At 41.2% G+C, this 21,062-nt stretch overlaps 1 long non-coding RNA gene across 2 annotated transcripts in view; it reads right to left on the bottom strand.

The window, feature by feature from the left end:
• The window catches only part of LOC137153889 (uncharacterized), a 69,615-nt gene that overhangs the window by 32,460 nt on the left and 16,093 nt on the right, over window positions 1-21,062 (bottom strand). Inside the window, exon 2 of one of the 2 annotated variants that reach the window (XR_010919927.1) lies at window positions 3,015-3,168. The exons of the other annotated variant lie outside the window; for it this stretch is intronic. This is a non-coding gene — a long non-coding RNA (uncharacterized lncRNA). The remainder of the gene's footprint in view (window positions 1-3,014; window positions 3,169-21,062) is intronic. 2 annotated transcript variants of the gene reach the window in all.

Here is a 21,062-nt window from a genome sequence, read left to right as displayed (position 1 = left end):
GATATTCGTGGGGTACTCAAGAACACGGCAGCACAGAGCTTCCTTTAGAGCCTTTAGTTATGAGAAGTCCTCAGAGGGCAAGGCCACGAAACAGCATGATGCGCTATCTGCCAAGCCATAGGGCGAGCAACTATTGCAGGTTCCTTATTGCAGCATTGAATTCATGCCACCAATCTCAGAGCAAGAATGACTGGAGCAGACAATGAAGAGAACACACTGAGATCAATTCAGAAATAACGACCAGATGGCTTTCAACAAGCCCGCCAAAAAGCTGCAAAAACCACAGACATTAGATGCAATTCTCTCTCTTTTGTAAATGTTACTTTCAGTGCTGAATTTTGTTTATTTGGCTGGGGGCAGGGGGTGGTGCGGTTCATTATGAAACAGAAGTTGTGAAAGAGGAAGATTTTTTTCCCCCTTGGAATAAAGCAAGAAGGAAAAAATCTGTCCCACAGATAAAAGGAGTTGAGCCATATAAAAAGGGAAAAAAAACCCACACTTAGCAGGCATGTTTCCTGCTCTTCACCCCAATCAAATACTTTTCTTTAAGGGAAATATATACGTGCACCCCCTAGGTTTTTAAAAAATACAAAAAACCAAGTCTCAGAAAAAATGTAGACGGGCTCAGTTGCAGGGGAAGAAGAGAAAGAGGAAGTAGAAAGAGCTCCTTAGTGGGGTTTTCTCCACCAACATCCTATCCACCTTTATTAGCTGTCCTCACACTCTACTTTGTGCACCAAATAGTTTTAATCTCTTTAATTTTATCTCATGCAGATAAAACACACAAGCCTCTAATAATTTCTGTTGCCCTTTCTCTAGACTTTTCTTTTCCAGACCCGAGTCTTTCAAGATGACAGAGCCAAATCTAAATTCTATATTCACAAAGAAAGGTAACATCAATTAGATTGTTTTCTGTGTTATCCTGCATCTCCTTTTCAATACACCGCTCGTGTGCTGAGCAGACATTGCCATTGAGCTGTCCATAATGACCGCATGAGCTTTCCACTAATTCAGAACGCATCAGCATGTACAAGGAATCTAAATTGCTCCATCCAATAAACATTTCTTTGAACTTGTCCAAGTTAATTCCATCTTGTGATGTGTTGCCCAGCTACCCAAGGGCCCAATCCTACAAGTAGCTGCAGATACCCCCTGGGATGTAGTGAGCGGTTTTTGTTCCCAGGAGCATCACTGTTGGTGATGGTGATCCAGCATTCAGAGGATGGGCACTGGGGATAAGAAGGAACTCTGCCAAGAAGCCTTTTGCAGGACCAATCTACTTTTCTTGAACCTTTTCCTTTCTTTCATCCAATGGTCTGTGTCCCTCTGCCTCCTCTTTGATCCTTTCCCAAAGGAAAATCATTCTTCCAATTTCTCTCTTTAATTAAGCTCTGGAACCCCCTCCCCTTCCTCCCACCCTCAGTAGGCTGGACACCTCATGCACCTCACTTGTAGCTGTTGGCTACATCTTGGTCTTACCTCCTTATGCAGCCCACCTTCCCTAGGATTTCACTCCTTACCCCCTTATCCTCCCTCCACCCTGAAGAAGCAAGAGAGTCAAGAATGGACAGTAAGTTAGTTCACATTAGGGATGAAGGAGAAGGAGGTGGGGCTGGTTGGGCCTCACTTATGGAATTAATCCATTTTTAAGAGTTAACCAAGCGCGAGGAACAGCAAATACCTTCTTTTCAGAAAGGCCCTCCCTGAACCTTTCTGTGCCCCCCTTAAATTCTATTGCATAGGTTGAGGACTTCTTAAAGCAAGGCAGAAGGATGCATTTAAAAGAAAAGTGAATCAGGAAATGAAAGCTGCCCTTAGGGTCACAAACAGGAAAAGCTTTATTAATAAAATTAAGTTTAGTACTGGAAAATTCACCAGGAAGGTGTTTTTCTGCTGTGAGTTTGTTTCTGTAATCAAGTCCCTTCCTGTATCAGTTGATTAATCTCCTTTTTCTTTTTTAAATACTCTTATTTACAGGCAGTTCACCCTGCAATGACACACACTGCAAGGATAACCCACCCACTGAAACAATTAATCCCTGTTAATTAGTGTGTACTGACTTTACATGAAAGAAAAATGTGAGGGTTCACCTCCCCTTCCTACGCCTTCCCCCATTGTCTATTGGCTTTCTAAGAAATCATAGCCAAAAAAAAAAAAACCCTTTTGATTCAGCCCAATTGTTTCTTAATCACTAGTGGGGTTGGGTGAATTTTGGATTCAGAATTCTGAGCACACCTGTCCTCTGTGGGACCCAATTCCTTGAAAACTGGGGAATTGTTTAGGGTTGGTGCACTTGCTTTTAGGAGGGGAGGGGATTATAAAGTGAAGTGACAGCTGCTCCGCACTGTCAACCTTAATCTCAATTTTTTCACATGTGCCTTGTTCCAGACTGCTTTCCTATTGTCCTTCAGGCAAAGAGCATGAAGAAGAAAATCGTTATGGTTGTTGAACTAATGCGAAGTTCTGTTCATTTGCCAGTTGCTAGGAGAAAAATTCCACTTGCCCTGTATCTGGATGCTCTCCAGGGAGCCAGGGGCTGGTCAAGCAGAAAGCAGTAACACATATGCCAACAGGATAGCAGGAAGGAACAACTCAGCTTGTTGCATGCAGTGCACTTGTACCTAGGATAAAAAGATTGAACTCTACTGGAATTCCAGTGTTGGGCAAATGTCTTAATCAAGAGATCATAACTGGGTGGCAGCCCCCGAAAAACTGTATACGCTGGATTATGCCCAGAGGAGTCTGAGCTATATAGGTAGGGAGCTAAAGAGAGGATCCATCACACCTTCAGTGACCGTGGAATTTATGGAGTAACCAACCAGCAGCCAATCACCAGAAGACAGACTAGGAAGGGGAGTGACCACTGCCCACTTACCAAGAAGTTATGACTATGGACATGGGCTTCCTGAACGGAAGGCAGAGAAGTAGGCCAGCTGGACAGAGGATCTGTGGATGTTTCCATTAAGCAAAGACCCTTCCCACAGGTTCAAGACATTTATCAAACCCATTCTCACCTTGGACAGGGTTCATGATTCAGTATGAACGTTACACATGCATCCTACTAGTTCGGTGTTAGTTGTTGCATATATTTTACTGCCTTTCTGTCCTTGAAGTGGCTCAGTGGTTCCTGGATTATTTCATATTATTTAGATATTGGTGATCAGGTACCTTTAAAATGAAAGGCACGATATAATGACGACATTGGTATTAATACCAAAGTTTAGAACAGTACCAATTCATCACAAAAACTAGACATTTTCCCCTTCATTGTTGAATAATAGTATTTATAGCTTTCAAAAACCTGTTTACCCATCATGCGTCTGTTAGCAACCATCCCTACTTTTGGATTGCTCTGTGCTGCATTAAGGCTTCCATAGCAGAACAGCAGAGTATTTCTTACTTCCATGAAGAAATTGTCTGAAACTTAGAGGGAGAGAACAGTGGTCAACATGACCATTTGCCCAGGGGGTAGTGATTTCATGAAACACCTATGAAATTTTAATCAAATCAGTTACTGGTGAGAAGGCCAAGGGGGAAGCTCTTTTGCCCTTTTGGGATCTCAGTAGAATGGAACGAAAAGCTTGGATCCAAGAGTTCTTGCTCTCAGTTGTTCGATGGTGAAAGCATGCCCAGAAACAGGCAACTATGCTCCTCTTAAGCCAAAAAACTAATAGCGTTTAGGTGACTTAGTTGCAGCAAATAAGGAGGAAAAGGGATTTCCCATATTTTCAGTAGGCACATATAAAGAAAGATTAACTGTGTCGGAAAATGAGAAGGCAAGAACAGTGAAAAGAGGCTTGTTCGATGTGTTCAAATCTTCTATAAGGAAGTTTTAAAATGCAGTAAACCTAAAGGAAATCTCTTTTCCCCCCCACCCCAATTTAAAAATAAGGAATTTTGCGTTCTGTTTCTGTCTCGTGCAGAGAGACAGAAGTGCAGCAGTTGATAGGAAGTATGAAGGTTTCAAAAGGATCAGAGGGGATAGGAAGAATTGTGAAGAGGATTAAAAGTAATGGGGGTGGGAGGGGGAGGTGCATAAAGAGATCAAATAGGTTGGGTCAAGTTTACTTTAGAAATGGGACTCCTTGCAGTTGATCTATGAGTTTTGGTCAGCCCTAGATAGCGACATTTAGTTTTTTCCATGACTGTTTGTAATTAATGTTCCTGAGAACCAGACGGAACTATTCTCTCAACTTGTGCAGAAGTGCTGATTGCCCTCCTATCGCTTTGATTTTAGCATGCGCTTACTGTTCCTAGATATTTCACCCATCTTTTCATCAGATGTTTGGTCTCTTGTGAGCACAATGCAACATTTTGCAATAGTCTCTTTGCTCAATAGAAAGCCTGAAAATTATTTTTTTGGGGGAAAAAAAAAAAAACCTCTCTCTTTACCTTTTTAAACAACTTGTGATAAATATTACAGAAAAATTCAGGGTCTGACCCATAGCCCTTTCATATCAATGGAAGGATTCCCATTGACTCCACTGGGCCCTGTCTTCCTAACGCTTCCTCTTTTTTAACTCTGGATTAAAAGCTTCAGACAGGATTGTAAAGAGCAGGCTGGCCTGCAGTATAGGATGTGGGGATTAAAAACAAGTGCCACTGAAAGAAAAAGGGGCATTCATTTGATGTATACTGCACAGCATATTGCATGTGTACAGCATGCACATTTACAGTATAGGCACTGACATTTCAGACAGCTGCATCCCTCTGTGGAAAAACACTGCAATCCCTTTTATCTAGGTGATGAAGAGCGAGGCTTTATTTCTACCACGCTGAAGTGAGCCGAATAACCAATATATGCTGAAATCCTACTGACTGTTCAATGTAATGTAGAATGAGGTCCAAGCAGCTCTTCTGTGTCTTACTCGCACTGTCGTCAGGGCAAACTAGCTTCTGTTACTACCCCAGAGTCATACCACACTGCTTGGCTTTCCCAAGAACATTTTGCAAAAGAAATGATCCTAATGAGTGTAATTTTACAAGTGACTTGCTAAGCAGAGTTAAAAATCCATGCTACTAAATTGCAATAATTGGATGTAAAAGGTCATTACAGCAATCGCGTGCACACACGCACGGACACTCACACACACAATGCCATCAGAGAGTCCCAGGAGAACTGCATGACTTACTTCACAAGACCTCTGGGGCAGGACCCTTCCCTTCTCACTTGCCTGTAAAGCACCTAGCACTGCTTTTGTTCTATGAGACGGCTACTGCTAATGAAAGCAGCTGCTGCATATTTGCATGTTTACCATTTGGGATACAAAAGAATTATGAAGCACCAAGGGCAAGATTGTAGTTTTGCAATCCAACCCATTCCAAGGGCAGTACCAAGTTGTGATGTCGCAGGAATAAAATATGAACCAGATTATTTGGGAGGGAAGGAGAAGGGATCCAAGGTCTGCTTCATTTCTGCTTTGGCCACACATTTGTGTGGAAGGGAGAGTAGCAGCACCAGCCTGGTGACAGCTGCTCTCTCTTCTCATGAAGGCTCTTGGAGATGAGAAGCCTACATGGCGGAGTAAAAAGAGCTCCTTATGCCTTCGTACTCCCTTGCCCGGATGTACATCCTGGGTCACAGTTGAGCCAAAAGCATTTAAAGATACTATCTGATGGAACATGATATTAACTCCTGTTAAGGGATGTCCAGGGTAGGTGCAGCATCCACAAGAAAGCCAATGGTTATAGTAAGAAAGCCAGGATATGAAGTTCAACAGGGGAGTTGAGGCACTTCAACGGCTTAGTCTTTTTCAGCGAGGCTGCAAGGTTCAGAGAAGTCCAGCCCTGAAAAGACATTACTCACATCAATGGGACTACTTGCATGAGTAAGAATCTGCAGGCCCGGAACCACTCTTGGAAGGAAAAATAGTGCAGGGACGATCACTCCTGTCACGTGACTTTCCTCACTCTCTAATCGGACGTTGGAGTTGACTGGTGGAACGTTTTCGCTCTGATGGGTAACTGAGAAGTTGTCCTAGCCACCTTCAGTTGCCAAGTGCTGTGCATGCAGTCTGGCTTGCACCTGGCACTCCCAGAGATTTATAGATATCCCACCATTGAGGAGCATCTGTTCTTACCACCGCCACCACCTCTTAATATGTTGCTGCCTTTGTGACTTGTTTTTCCAAGTAATCTCCAAATCCCAGAGAACCTAATGGTCCTAGGAGAAATTAAGCTGCATGCCCACCGTTCAATGGGCCAGTTGCACAATTAGCCAACACCTGGGCTCCCTTTGCTCTCTGTGTTACTATTTGCTTTTCCCCCTCTATACACAACAACATCATGTTCCCCAATAGGGGATGGAAGACGCCACGAGGATTTTGTGCTAACTAACGCAGCACTACCACCTAAACAGACCAACTCAGCTCATTCAGCCTACACATAAGCTCTGTTTTCTTAAACTGCCTCCTTTAGCCGACTCCACTCGGCCAGAAATATCTATCACCACCCCTTTTGTGGCTTCTTCCACGATATCCTTTCTGCACACAACATGCTCCTCATCCCAGTCCATTCTGCTCCCACCCTTTCTTTAGTCAAATCCCTGATATGGATTCACGCCCTCTGTGAGGCTCTCCTACACTAACCCATACCTTCTCCACCACCACATGAGCGAATAAATGGTGATTTAAAAAACAAAACAAAAAGACATTTTCTACTTTGTCTCCCAGTGCATTTAGTCTTAACTGTGTGGTTCTGTTAGGTTATTAGGCATGGGCTGTCTATATATTTGTCTTCTACTACCCCTTTGTATATCACCAGCACTTTAATGATTCTAAACATGCTGTCTGCCTCCACCACCTCCCCCCACTGCCTCCCCCAGCCCACGGAGCCCCCAGGAAATGGCATGACCATTTAGCAGGGGATAGCATAAAAACAACCTGCTATGGAATTTATGCTCTCCCACATCCATGTTCTCAGCCCAATTTCTGCTGGTTTTTTGCTCCCCTCCACCAGGATAAGTGGAGGGAAAAAATGCAGCCCACAATCTCTTGCACTGTATTCATGAAACACCCAGGGATAGGAGTTGGGCTCTCATATCAGAGCATTAATATATCTGTGCTGCACTAGAACAGCTGAATTTTTCTTTCAAGATCTTTTTCTTCTTAGCTATTATTGATTACACTGGCATTCGAGGCCTGAGGCAATAATTAGCAATCTTTGCAACCGGGAACAGCAATTCTATATTCTGGAACTCCTGCCAATTTCTCTGGCAAAAATTCAGCTAATTTAAAAAATGGTGCACTCAATGACTGGTGTCTACAACATGTTATGGTACCTGGGGCACTAATTAGCAGTACAAATGGAAGGAACCAGACCAGTGATTTCCACAGGTAGGTGCTTTTTCCCCTCCTGTGTCAAAAAATTGTTTGCTTCAAGCCATTAAAAAAATAAAACCCGCAATTGAGGGTTTTCACCCAAACTTTTCAAGTAAAATCCTCTTAGCGTTCCATGGGCCTGATCCAAAGCCCATCAAACTTAGATGAGTTCTATACACAGTGTGCTTACAAGATATTGCTCAATAAGCCAGTCTCTCTTCTTCCTATCCAGACAGCAAGAAGTGAACCCTGGGAAGCTAACAGCGACTTTTGTCATCGTGGAATCTATTGCATTACATTTCACTTACACCCTAGTCTTCCTTTATCACATCTCACTCTTTCCTACAACAAAAGGCAAGTCTTAGCTTCATACTAAACTGTGGTACAGCCATCCATCTGGAGAACTCACAATTCTCCTTTAAGGCAGCAGTTATAAAGAGGGTGTGAATAAAGGTTCAAGGACAAGAGCTTGGAAGCTTACATAATAAGTTAATGTATTATTTATATTGCAGTAGTGGCCTCACCCAAATCACAGGTCTCCCATCGTACTAGGTGCTGTACAAACAACCGGTACGTGACAGACACTGCTCCAGCTATCTTAAAAATGTAGCAACACAATTTATTTCAGTGCTGAAATTCTTCTACTCCTTTGTAGACTATTCTAGTTTTATAGGAGATGAATTAACCAGACAGCTACCCATGGAAGACTGCACAACATGCACTAGATTTCGAACCCACAAGAAAGAAGTGGAAAAAGCTGTCTTTCCCCTCAGCTCTGAGGAGGGACTGACCAGTTTAGGGTCTAACTTTTGGATCATTGTAATACACTTGCAGTTGTTAGATGTCTGACATTTATGATCTCATGCAAGTAAAGCCAGTTAATTTTTAATGAACATGCCCTGTACCCATGGCCAAGGAACTTCTAACACCCGATCCCCTTTTTTCATGTTTCTATCACAAAATGCATTAATTTTACATTGCCTACATAAAGAGTCTTTCAGGAAGCTTTCCTAATGATGTGTCTACTTTTATTTGAAATTCAATTATACCTTGGCTGGTATGGCAACAGGAAATTAATACATTTAACTCTTAGGCCACCTGCTCTTCAGAGCACCCGTTCAAATCTGGCTCTACTCAGCCTTTTTTTAAAAACGATACCAAGCAGCAAGAATACAGATATCAGCTAGTCTGGCTTCCTGTAACAAAGCTTTAATATCTAATCCAGACTTTTGCTCCTTCCAAGTAACACTCAACAGCGAGAAATCTCTCATCTAATATTCAGTTTTCAGTTCTGGTTGCAGTCCTTTAGCAAGACAGTACAGCATCAGATAAAACTCATTGCATATTGACTGTGGAAGGGGTACATGACAGAAAAAAGTTCTTGTCCCAATGAAATTGCATTCTAAGTAGACAGACAACACAATAGGCACTGAGGGTATGTCTTCAATGATGGAAGGAAATTTGCCGCTGTCACATCGATTCTTCGGGATCGATTGAGCGAAAGTCAAGACCCTCTCAATCGATCCGGAAGTCAGTTTAATAAATCCACCTTCAGATGATAACACTGAGCCGACGGGAGCGCATTTCCCATTGGCACAGCAAGTGACTTTAAGGGGGTTCTAGGCAGGCGGAGGGGTCAGCCCATGCAGTCACTTGCAGGATCAGGGCCTTTGTCGATTTATTTGGGTCTCCCTACTTTAATGTATCAGCAGGTTAGCATGTAGGGACATTGCAAAAGAAATGAGCCTGAGGTCTTGTACTAGGAGAAGATTTAGTTAGTGGTTTACTGTCATTGCACTTTGCTTCAGGCAGAAGGAGCATGTTGAAGAGGGCCTTGAGAGCCCCCACGTTGTCAGTCTTCTGGGTTGATCCTCCATGGGCTAGGCTTAGGCAAAGATTCTGTCAGACCAGAGAATCTGACCCATGTTTGTTTTGCCAGATTCATTTCTGGTGCAATTGCATTGATATGAATGGAGTTAAACAGTGGATGAATTCGGCCAGAATGAACCTCTATAATTATGAACCACATGAGGTGAACTATACATTCCAATCAAGGCAAAATGACGGATTTATTTTTAACTCTAGATTAAATTTGGTTTTGTATTAAAACAATGAAGTTCAAATATTCTGATTAGGTTGGACATTTGATTATTTCTAGCCAATCCCTCTTTCTATATCATGCTCTTCTAGCCACCCCACTGTCTTAACTGATTCTTGAAAATATGAAGGAAAACAAAACCTTGCTGCATGAGAGACCAACTTTACTCACCCCTTACTACTTTATACATCTACTAGAGGCTAGTTAGACTGCCCAAAAGCCTTGAGAAGGATAAAATCAAAACCCCTCCCAAGTAAAGTCAAGAATTCCTACAATCCCCTAACAAGGATGAGTGAGAATTAACAGGAAGTAAATATTTGCAATAAAGAAGTCCTTCAAAGGGCAGGGTTTTTGTCCCCCCCCCTCCCAATATCATTTATTATACAATAGAGTGGACAACAGAGGAACAGGCGCATACTTAAGTCCAATTGACTTCAATGGAACTGAAACATATGCTTACGTGTTTTTCTGAAGCTGGGCATTATCATTTTTCCCAGCACCTAAGATGGAATTTTCAAAAGTGCAGAGAATTGGGCCTCACTCTGCTTTCACTGCATTGAATAGTGAGGCTTCAACGAACATCAGTGGAATCAGAGCTACCCCAGTGCTGAGATCCCATGAAAATACCACCCTAGATATCTCCACATTCTGCGCAACTAACCATGAAAATAAAGATTTCCTAGGATGCCAATGCTATTTTTGACTTGTTGATCTGTATACTTGTGCGGGTGTACTCATTAGATGGAGATCGAGCAGGAAATAAAAAGTACTATTTTCTTTTCAGATGCCACTGAATTAGCACATTTAATGGTTGACTGGAAACATGCAGCTTTTATATTTCACAGCACTCTTGAGTTATATCATCACAATGCAAACTCACTCTAAATGCACCTTATGTACCACATACAAATAAGATCTATACATAAATCATATGAAAAGAAAAAATGCAATTCTCTTTTAATGGATATTGAATCTCACATAGTCATTTTTAACTTTTATTATAAGAATTACGACATATGAAGAGCAACCTTTAAGATAACAGCTAAATATAGTTTCTAAAATAAAATGTTCTAGTCATTTTCTTTACAACATTCTAGCCTGAACTGCATGTGGTTTAAACAGGAGATATGTAAACATATTGATGCAATTTCTATGTAAATCACTGAGCAGTGCTTCACCATTTTAGCACAACTGCAATGCGAACAAAATTGCAAAATGCTAATTAGATAATCACTAGTTGTAGAAGATAATTCCATTTATTATGTATAGATCAGGAACAACACTCATAACAATACAATCTGCAGAAGTATTTGAAGTTAATACCACCTGGAGGAATGGAATACATTCAACAGCAGTTCCTTCACCCACCTTTTGCTTGGCTCTGGGGCAAGTTTTTATTTTTGTCCTAGTTACACTGCTTGCTTCACCTAGAGGACTTTTGATATTATGATGATGCTTCAGATACCTTCATAACACATCACTTTTGAGATTTATTCTCGTGTTTTTTTATTCCTCCATATTAGCTTCCATCTGCACAGAGTACAGTGTGCATTAATAAACCATTCACAGCATTAAAGCTTGGTGATGAATCATTAGATTAACGGCCAGACTTTCCATGGTTTCCACTCTAAACATCTGTGTTGTTCATTTTTTATGTTTTTTGCCTTGCCTTCAGGTTTTCTGCTTTTTAGTCATTCTGACTGAGTTATTCTGTGAATTACAGAGTTTCCAATTTGACCAGGCATCATCCATCTTCTTTTGCAGTCAGATTTGCCTAGGTAGGCAATTGTTCACAGTGAAATCATGCCATTGCTTTAGATCTTCTGTCCCAATTCATTTTCTGGGGCTCATGTTGGAAATGCATGGGAAAGGCAGCAGTCATGTTATGAAGAAGCCATTTAACTGTTATTCCAGTAACGATGGCCTGATCTGTGCAATACTTTTGCCTCATTTGGTTTTACTTGGCAATGGATTTCTCGGTACAGCTTTCCTGCTCTCCTAGCTGAAAATTCTTCTCTTTTACTTAGGAAATAATCAGGCCTTCATGTTTCAGAACATAAGCCAATCTCTAGCTGTTCAAAGTGTAAGAAGAAAATTCATGGAAGCAAGTTGTCCCAGAATAGTTTGCTGCAGGGTTGCTAGTATGCACCTTCCTCTGAAGCATCTGGTACAGCCCTTCTTGAAAACATGATACTGGTTTCACACAACCTCCATGTCTCTGGAAAAGAATCCAAAAGGACCTTCTTTTCTTGAGATTTCAGAAGTTTCAGGAGGCCCAATCCAGCACTCATTGAAGACAATGGGAGCCCTTACATAGGTTTCACTGGGCCCCCGATTAGAGCCTTAAAGTATGTCTACATTGCAATTAAAAAATCCACGGCTGGCCTGAGCCAGTTGACTCAAGCTGGTGGGGTTAAGGGGCTATTTAAAGTGTAGACATTCAGGTTTGGGCTAGAGTCCAGGCGCTAGGACCCTGCAAGGTGAGAAGGCCCCAGAGCTACACGGCAATTCAACAGCCCCTTAGCTTGAGCCCAGTCAACCGGCACAGGCCAGCTGCAAGTGTCTAAGTGCAGCGTAGATGTACCCTTGATCTTCATGTTCCATTCATTTATGTTTTATATATCTTAGCTCCTCCACTAATCATCATTTCATCATAGTTAGCCGACTAATACCCCCACCCAACCGCTATGACTGGTCAGTCCTAAAAGTGCAACTTCTAGAAAGCAGCAGAAATGAGAGTATCTGAGTCTGTGAGTATCAGAGGCTCTCTCTTTAGAAGAATGATAGCAGTAAAGATGGAATGGTATATTAGAGAGAGACCTGAATCTTTCTAGGGTTGCTCACATCCCTCGGAGAGTCAAGCTACAGATCCCGGTTTATGTGATAACCTGGATCATTTATTTTAGATAGCATGGATGCTTTTTGCTTATTGTCCTCTACTTCTTGCCATGTGTGATCCATCTAAGAGAAGCAACTGTTTTGTACTTAAAAAAAACAAACAAACAAACAAACAAACAAACACCACTAGAGACCTGTAGCACTTTAAAGACTAACAAATTTAATTTCTGCAGGCATAAGCTTTCATGGGCTGTAACTCACTTCGTCAGATGTATGGAATAGAAATCAGATAGCAGGTATATATACACATATCCAAGACTTAGGAACAACAATGGGGAAGTAGTGGAGGCCTACTACAGAAAAAAAAGGACAGATCTGGCTCGATTCTCAGTTGCTCTAAATAGACATTGCTTCAACGAAGTCAGAGATTTACACCAGCTAAGGACTTACAGACTTTGAGAATAAGAATAATAAAAGGCATGTTTGGAGATTAGAAAGAATGTATGTGTAGGTCACTTAAAACATTCTTTAATAATGTAAACTTAATAGAGATTTTGTAAGGTAGGAGATGCAAATTCCTGCCACAATTTTTGTTTGCACAGTGTACTGGGGCCAAGTTCATTAACTAGATTGGATTTATGCCACCCTTCAGAAGCTAGACATACTTCTGGGAGCACAAAAATAAATCTTCCAGCTTGTTCCCCAGGCTCATATACCTGTACTGCTCCTGATTTTTCTGTTTTCTGTGGATTCTCAGCACCTCAGAATTAGTCAGATATTGTGAATTGACTCTTAGCTTATATAAGGTCTGCTCCTTACAGGCTCCGAGTGCTTCTTTCGCCTCTTTTCATATCATGCATGCTCACATATTTGGGCCCAATCCTGCTGCAGAAGAATGCCCACTGAATTCACAGCCAGTTTTCCCTGATTAAGGAATCCAAGTTTGGGACTCATTTAAAAAAATGTATTCAAGTGTCTGATGTCTATAAAAATCTCTCAGTATATAGCTATCTTTGGCTATATACACAAGCATCACCACTCAAGTAATGGAGCCATCCCAAACTCTGGCTGTAAAAATTGTTATATGCCACCACACCATCTTGTACTCTCTCGTTCTCATATATAGTAGTTTGTTACCTACTAAAATGATTATATTAGGAAATTGCCTAAAGATGTAGAAGAGTCAGAGTACAAGGTCAGAAGGGCTCACGAAATCATCTCGTCTGAATGCCTGTATATCACAGGCCACCAATAACACTCACACGCTAAACCCAAGAGGTAGCAAATGAAGATTTGGATTCCCTGCTCTCATTTTTCTCTGTCTCATCAAGTAACCAGTATTTTAGCAAAAATATATGAAAAACTAGATGGTAAATGGGTCAGTCTCACTCTTAAATGCACAAGTTAATTAAGCTGTTGCATAAGATAGAGAGGCACTGCATACTAATTTAAGTACTGAGTAAGCAATTTCTGCAATGAATCCTAAAGCATATTCTAGAAGAAGTAATGTAGACTTTATTTAGAATTCCGTCAGTATCTGGAGTCCTGCCATGTTATAATGAGTGAGCTGCAGACCCGATTTCCTCTCTAGTGAGCACAATATTCAAATTGCAGGTTGCTTGAGAGAAGTGTGTGTAAGTAAATTACGTGGAGAAATTAAAAATATGAGTAAGATATTGTGTTTTGCAGTCTGAAACTATACATCAGCAAGCAATACATTTAAAACAATGTACTCACACATCTTAGCTTTTAAGACAGGGCCTTTGTTATAAGAATTGTTTTGCCCGTAAATATTTAATTTATTTTATTTCTGTAGCTGGAAAGGTTCATAATCCCTTTAATTTACATTCTGATTCATGTCTTAAGCCCCTTCTCCCCCCCCCATAAGTAGTAAAAAAAATCCCCTACCTTTTTAGAGAGTTGATTTGGAATATTTGTAGAGAGTTTATTTAGTTAGGTCCTGTACTAGCTTTCAATGTACAATAGAACCTCAGAGTTATGAGCACCTCAGGAGTGGAGGTTGTTCATAACTCTGAAATATTCATATCTCTGAACAAAACATTATGGTTGGTCTTTCAAAAGTTTACAACTGACCTTTTACTTAATACAGCTTTGAAACACTACTATGCAGAAGCAAATGCTGCTTTCCCTTTATGTTTAGTAGTTTACGTTTAACACAGTACTGTACTGCATTTGCTTTTTTTTTTTTTTCCCCACCTCTCTCTCTGCAGCTACCTGATTGTGTACTTCTGGTTCCAAATGAGGCATGTGGTTGACTGGTCAGTTCATAACACTGATGTCCATAACTCTGAGGTTTTACTGTATTTCCAGGTTGTACTGATCTCATTAGCTATGCTTCCTACTCCAAATCTTTTTAACATGCTCAGCACCATAATAGATGGGCATCATGGGGGCTAAAAGCAGAATATGGTCTTTTATTCCTAGGGAACTGAGCAATAGGGCAATTCTGTGCTTCTCTCACCTCATCTGTAGACTTGAGGTATTTCTTGACACAGGCACAATCTTCTACTAATCTAAATTGTAGTTATATACACATCTGGAATGACAGAATGCCCCCTCTTAAAAGCTACTTCAATAACTTTTGACTATTGGTTACAAAAAGCAACTGTTAGGTTCCCATTGCTAGGTGATGGTTTATTAGGGTCAGCCCTGGGTGAACAACAGCAATTTCTCATCAGTGGAGAAGGGAGAGAAGTTAGAGCCTTGTCTACACTAGCACTTATGCCAGCAAAACGTTTGTCACTTCGGGGTATGGAAGAAAACAACCCCCCCCCCCACCAATGCGACGTAAGTTTTGCCAGCAGACGCGCTTGTGTGGACAGCGCTATGCCAGGGGGAGGTGCTCTTCCACTGACATAGCTAGTGCCGCTCGTTTAGGTGGTTTTATTATGTCATCAGGAGAGCTCTCTCCCGGCAACATAACACGGCTACGCAAGCACTCTTACAGTGGCACAGATGTACCAATACAGCTGTGCTGCTGTAAGTTTTAAGTGTGGACTAGCCAAGGCTTTCCAAAGACACTTCAGACACTAGAAATACACCTGTCATTTATTAGCCTTTTAAACATTAGTCCGCCAACTATATGGATTCTTGGCTTTTGTGATGTCTGTCAGGTAGACCTCTGGTGAAAAGAGCATGTTTTCCTACATCTTTGTAGCACCATGAGGCCCTGATTCTGACAGTCCTTCAGAAGCTACTGCAATACAAATAATAAAAGAACAACAGTAATCAACTAAAAAGTGTTTGTTGGGGTCCCATTTCAATAGAATCAGGAATCAGTGGCGGTTTCATAACCTCTCAAACAGTTTTGCTCATCAAAGATTATCTACGAGCACACGAGCAAGGAGGAAAGAATGGATCTTAGGGCATGACGGGACAGAACTCAAGAGCAACATTAAGCTTGAACTCAACAGCAGCAGCCGCAGAGAGAGGAGGATAGCTGCCTTCACCAAGTTACGTCAACAAAAGCTCTCAGCCAAAGACGACGTCCATTCAGAGACAACTATGCAATCTTCCCTTATCCCCCTGCAGGTTTGGTTGGAGGAAAGGGCCATTGAAATTCTGCAACTCTTAGGGTGAGGGTCTGGCCCCCACTCAAGTCAATGAGAGTTTTGTCATCAATTTCAATGGGAACAGAATATTAGCCCTAGCTTGTGGAAAGGGAATTAGATGTTCAAAAATCCAAGGCCTGTGAGAGGCTATGAAGAGAGCCTGGGAACTGGTCGGGGTCTGAGAAGGGGAAGCACTTACCCGAACACATCTGAGCAAAGGTTTTGGTTCTGTGCAGAAGGTTACTGTTATGATTATAAGTAGTAGGTGTTAAGCAGTGCTCACCCTAAGCATAGACAGACTCTAAGGTCAGAAGGGACCATTATGATCTAGTCTGACCTCCTGCACAACGCAGGCCACAGAACCTCACCCACCAACTCCCATACTAGACCCCTAACCTGTGATTGAGTTATTGAAGTCCTCAAATCATGGTTTAAAGACTTTAAGGTACAGAGAATCCAACAGAGAATCTACCAGCAAGTGACCCGTGCCCCACGCTGCAGAGGAACTCGAAAAACCCCCAGGGCCTCTGCCAATCTGCCCTGGGGGGAAATTCCCTCCCGACCCCAGAAGATCAATATTCCTATATTGGATAAAGAGATTTAGATGAAGCTTTTCATAGTGACCATGCTTGAGTATTTTGGTGCCCAACTTGACACACAAAAATGGGCATTGGCTGTTTTAAAAAATAAAAATAAAACAAAATAAAAAATAAGCCTCTCCTAGGTGTCTCCAGTTGTGAGCCCAAACTTAAGTCACTTTTGAAAATCTTGACCATAGATGCAAAAATAAAACGCCGCCGCTCCTAAAAGCGCTATGAGAACCTCCTCCTAGGTCTCCACGTTTGGTGCTTCTTTCTGAAGCTTATTCAATGAACATACTCGCAGTCTCACAAAGAAGGCAAAGTTTCAGTAATTTTTGTTTTTTCAACATATAAACAAAACAAAACAGCTTCTTCCAACCAGGCAAAGCACGTATTTCTCACGCCAAACTTCGTGCTTTAAAATAAAGCAGTTTGAGCACAAGAAGTGCCAACATTTCTAAACAGCTCAAAAATACATTTTACTCCAACGTCCACGTGCCATAAAAATCCATTCTGCTGTTTTTGAGTTATCAGAAATTTTCCAAAACAAATCAGTTGTGAATTGAGACCAAGCAAATGAAAATTCATCCCAAGGGGTAACTTTGACAAAATTATAATTACAAGTCACTGAAAATAGGAGTTGAAAATTAAAGTGTCTTAGTAACTCTAGCATTATTATGATGCTGTAATTTTCATAAAACTAACGTCACTAGACAGTAAGCACTTATACAGGGCCAGATCCTGCACAGATTTAAGCACGTGCAGTCCCATTAACATCACAGTGATTGCTCAGAGCAACGTTCAGCAAGAAATATAGGCCTGAAAATGTTCTTTTCCTATTATTCTTTTGAAAGGGAGATTGGTGTGTTTAAAAAAAAAAAAAAAAAAAAAAAAAACACTGGACTGGTTTTAAGGACTAAGAAAATGATTTTCAGAGGTGGCGGCTCATTAGTCAACTGGAGTTTTGGATGCTTAGAACTTTTGAAACAGACTGCATAAAGTCCAACTGTGCAAGTGTTGAGTGCCTGCTGAGAAGTTTGGAGCTCCTTCACAGCCTTCTGAATCTAAGAAATATTAGCAACTTGCAGGCTCAAAAAGTAATAATTTCCAACAGTATTTTGTACCTTTATAATCAGTTTTTACTTGCTAAAATAAATAATTTATTCTTATTGAAAGCAATGCAATGCAAGTGCTTTCTAAAGGGTTTTATCAATGAAGGAAAAATCTCACATGCTAGGATGAGGAAGTCACCTTAAGATCGCAACTGCGAACAAGACAGTCGGATTCTTTCTGGTCATGTATATCATACAGTCATTTACACCAGGACAAAGTGAAAGCAACACTGGATATAAAATGCTGCCATTTCATAGTGAGAGCTACAGAAATTTGTCTTTCCCATCACTGAAAAATGGAAATGGAGAATCAGGTTCATAGTCTTTAATAGCTTTGATACAGCTCAGTGTCACTTGGAAATGAAACAATATACTGTATAGCTATTTAAAGATTAAATATGATGCGGTGCTGAGTACCTGGTAATCATCTGCAATTCCCTTTACTTTCAATTGGCAACGTGGTTTGCTCTTAGGATACGGCCTTTAAAAGCAGTTTACTTCTCTTTCATCCTTCCAGTGGTTAATGGATTCTGATGTGCCGGGCCATATTACGGTCATTAATGATATTATTGCTCTGGGTTTGGGAGAGGAGGTTTTTAAGCATTTGTAACAGAGTTTAACTTGCGTCAATTCCACAAAATCTCCATCTGCTGCCATTCTTTCGCCAGTGGCTAAGCAGCAATGTCGAGGAATTACTGCAGTTTCCCTCAGTCATGAAATTCTCTATTCAGCAACGGATGCCAGGGCAAAACTCCATTTTCTTAGCCAGCAGTGCTTCTTAGAGTGTGGTGCACCAGACAGTGCTTAGACCATTTTAGACCAGGGGACCATTTTAGAGGTCCACCTCAGTCCCTCCCATCCTCTGCCTGTGATACATAATAGTTGTGTCTTCTGTGGGCTATAATATTTTGGTCTAATTTCAGTGGTGGAGTGTAGTGGATTGATGGTCTTGGAGGCCAGTGACATGCAGGAAGTCAGACTAGATGATCTGGTGGTCTCTTCTGGCCCTAAACTGGCAGGAACCGTTGTGTGCCTAGAGTAATGACATGAATAATTACTAAGCACACACATGTGCTTGGTCAGCAAAACATAAGTGTTGCCTCCATTGGGATGAAAATGAAGATGTTTGCATTTGCAACTCAGCATGAGTGAAATTTGCCTTTTCCAAGTTATCGCTGTGCTACAAATTCTGACTGAGAAGCTGCTGGAGCAACCAGGATGAAATTATGCACAGTAGGCCCCTTTGAATAATTTTCGCCTTTTCCCTGGTACAACAAAATTTAAATTGGGCTGAATGGTGAGTTGACTTAATCCCTGACCTATGGCTGCAGCATCCCTACGCTTCTCAGATTCCTGATGACTTAGCGCTTCCTAGGCTAGTTATTTTGCAAAGGTGCAATATATTAACATGGGAAGAAACAAAGTTACTATCACAGAGTAATTACTTTCTGGGATAGTGAGAGACACAAGGTAGGTGAGGTAATGTCTCTTATTGGACAAACTGCTGTCCGTTCAGTCTGACATCTTTACTGATATTATCAGCAAAGGATACTATTACCAGGCATTAAGGCACTTGGGAATTAAAGGGTTTCTGGATTCCTTTCTGATCTGGGTGAGTTTATAAAAGGAAAGGGGAAACTGGTGTTAAAGAGGCTACCATGAGAAAAGGCTGATATTCTCTCTCTTCCCAACTGGATGGAGCTAGGCAGGCCTTGGGTAGTTAGAGCCCAATACTTTGAGTGGAAAGGGATATGAAGACATGGAACTTTGTTCTACTCCCTGGCTTACAGATCTCTATTACTGTTAGAACTAGCAATGGGTTGAAAATGATAATATAAATAAATGGAACATTAACATTAACAATGAAACAACATCAGTAGTGCTGGCTGCTGTACAGGTGGGCAGCAAGTGACAATCCCTTGCCTGAAGAGCTAACTGTCCAAAAGGAGGAACATCCGTCCCTTGTAAATACATCCAGAAGCTTGACCATCAGTTAAAAAATTCAACTTGAAATATTTAAGAGCATCCCCCAAACCTTTGATAAGAGTGACTGGGAGCTGCAGTGTCCTCAGTTTGAAAATCAAGAGTCAGAAAATCATGAGCCAGCTCCTCTGTTGGTGTCAATCAGCAAAGTTCTGCTGAAGTCAATGGTTCTACTCCCGCTTGTAGCAGCAGAGGACATGGCCCCACATCTGTAAAAGTACGTCAGACAGCTGGCCAAAACGGTTCTTTCACTTTTTCTTTCATAGTTCCACACTCATTCTTTTGCTGTGCTGACTACAGCATGCTATGATGGAGTGTAGCAGCTTAATTGACTTGGTAGTACATGAGCTAGGATTACATTGTCATCTAAATCATGTTGTTTAGTCAGAACCTCTATTGCTACTTTGAAACATCTGGCCCAATTAAAGCAGGACTGTGTGCTGTCTCGTTTGAATGGCAAAGGAAGGTTAATTTTAAACGTGTCCCAAAGGCAAAAATCTGTTCTGCGAAGTATCTGGGATATCCTTGCCCGTTTCAGACATTTTGATGACGGAGGTAGATTTAATAAAATTGGGCAAATAAAAATTTAAGAAGTGGTCTCTAAGTTAGCACAGGCAAAACTGGGAGTACTTGTAAACTTTGGCTTGTGTCAACCGGGTAATTAGGTGCCCTTGGGCATATGTGGTAATAATGCACATAAAACAGATGCCTAAATAACACTGGCATATCAAAATGAGATGGCAGGATAAGGCCAAGTGAAAATGTAGTCCAAGAAGTGCACTGCAGAGGGCCAGAGACACAGAGCTCCCCGTCTTCCATTGAAAAGTCCTGGGTAGCATATTGCAGGATCTCAAACCACATATTAGACACAATATAAAGATTATTACTGAACTTCCATTCACCTGTCACGAAGTATGCTCATGCATACCCCTTGTGGAGAACCACTGAGGTCTTCCAGGGGGTACATCAACTCATCGAGCTATTTGCCTAGTTATACAACAGGCTACATAAAAAGCACTAATAAAGTCAGTACACACTAAAATTTCACACAGACAACGACTTGTTTATACAGCTCTATAGACTATACACTGAAATGTAAGTACAGTATTTATATGCCAGTTGATTTATTTTATAATTACATGGTAAAAATGAGAAAGGAAGAAGTTTTTCAGTAGTAGTGTGCTGTGACACTTATGTCTGATTTTGTAAGCAAGTAGTTTTAAAGTGAGGTGAAACTTGGGGGTACACAGACTCCTGAAAGGGGTACAGTAGTCTAGAAAGGTTGAGAGCCACTGGTCTAGATGGTTTCTGCCCAAGAACACAAACCACCTGATACCAGTTTTCCAGCAATCCACATCATAGCCACAACTATGGAAAAAAGAGCCATTTGGTGAAGAGAGGGTAGCGATTTCTCTTTATTTATATTAACTAGCCTCTTCCTTTTGACTACACCATCGTGCAAGCAGTCTGATTTCTGGAGGGCAATACTGATTCTTGTGAGCACTTGTATTTCCTTGTAAGAGTTGTTATTGCTGTACAGTGGTCGCACACAGTGAACC

The sequence above is a fragment of the Emydura macquarii genome, unplaced genomic scaffold, assembly GCF_026122565.2.
Source record: "Emydura macquarii macquarii isolate MOO-44397 ecotype Brisbane River unplaced genomic scaffold, CSIRO-AGI_Emac_v2 contig_1253, whole genome shotgun sequence".
Lineage (NCBI taxonomy): Eukaryota > Metazoa > Chordata > Testudines > Chelidae > Emydura > Emydura macquarii.
Note: the sequence above shows the minus strand (reverse complement) of the source record. Positions and strands in the feature narration are given on the sequence as shown.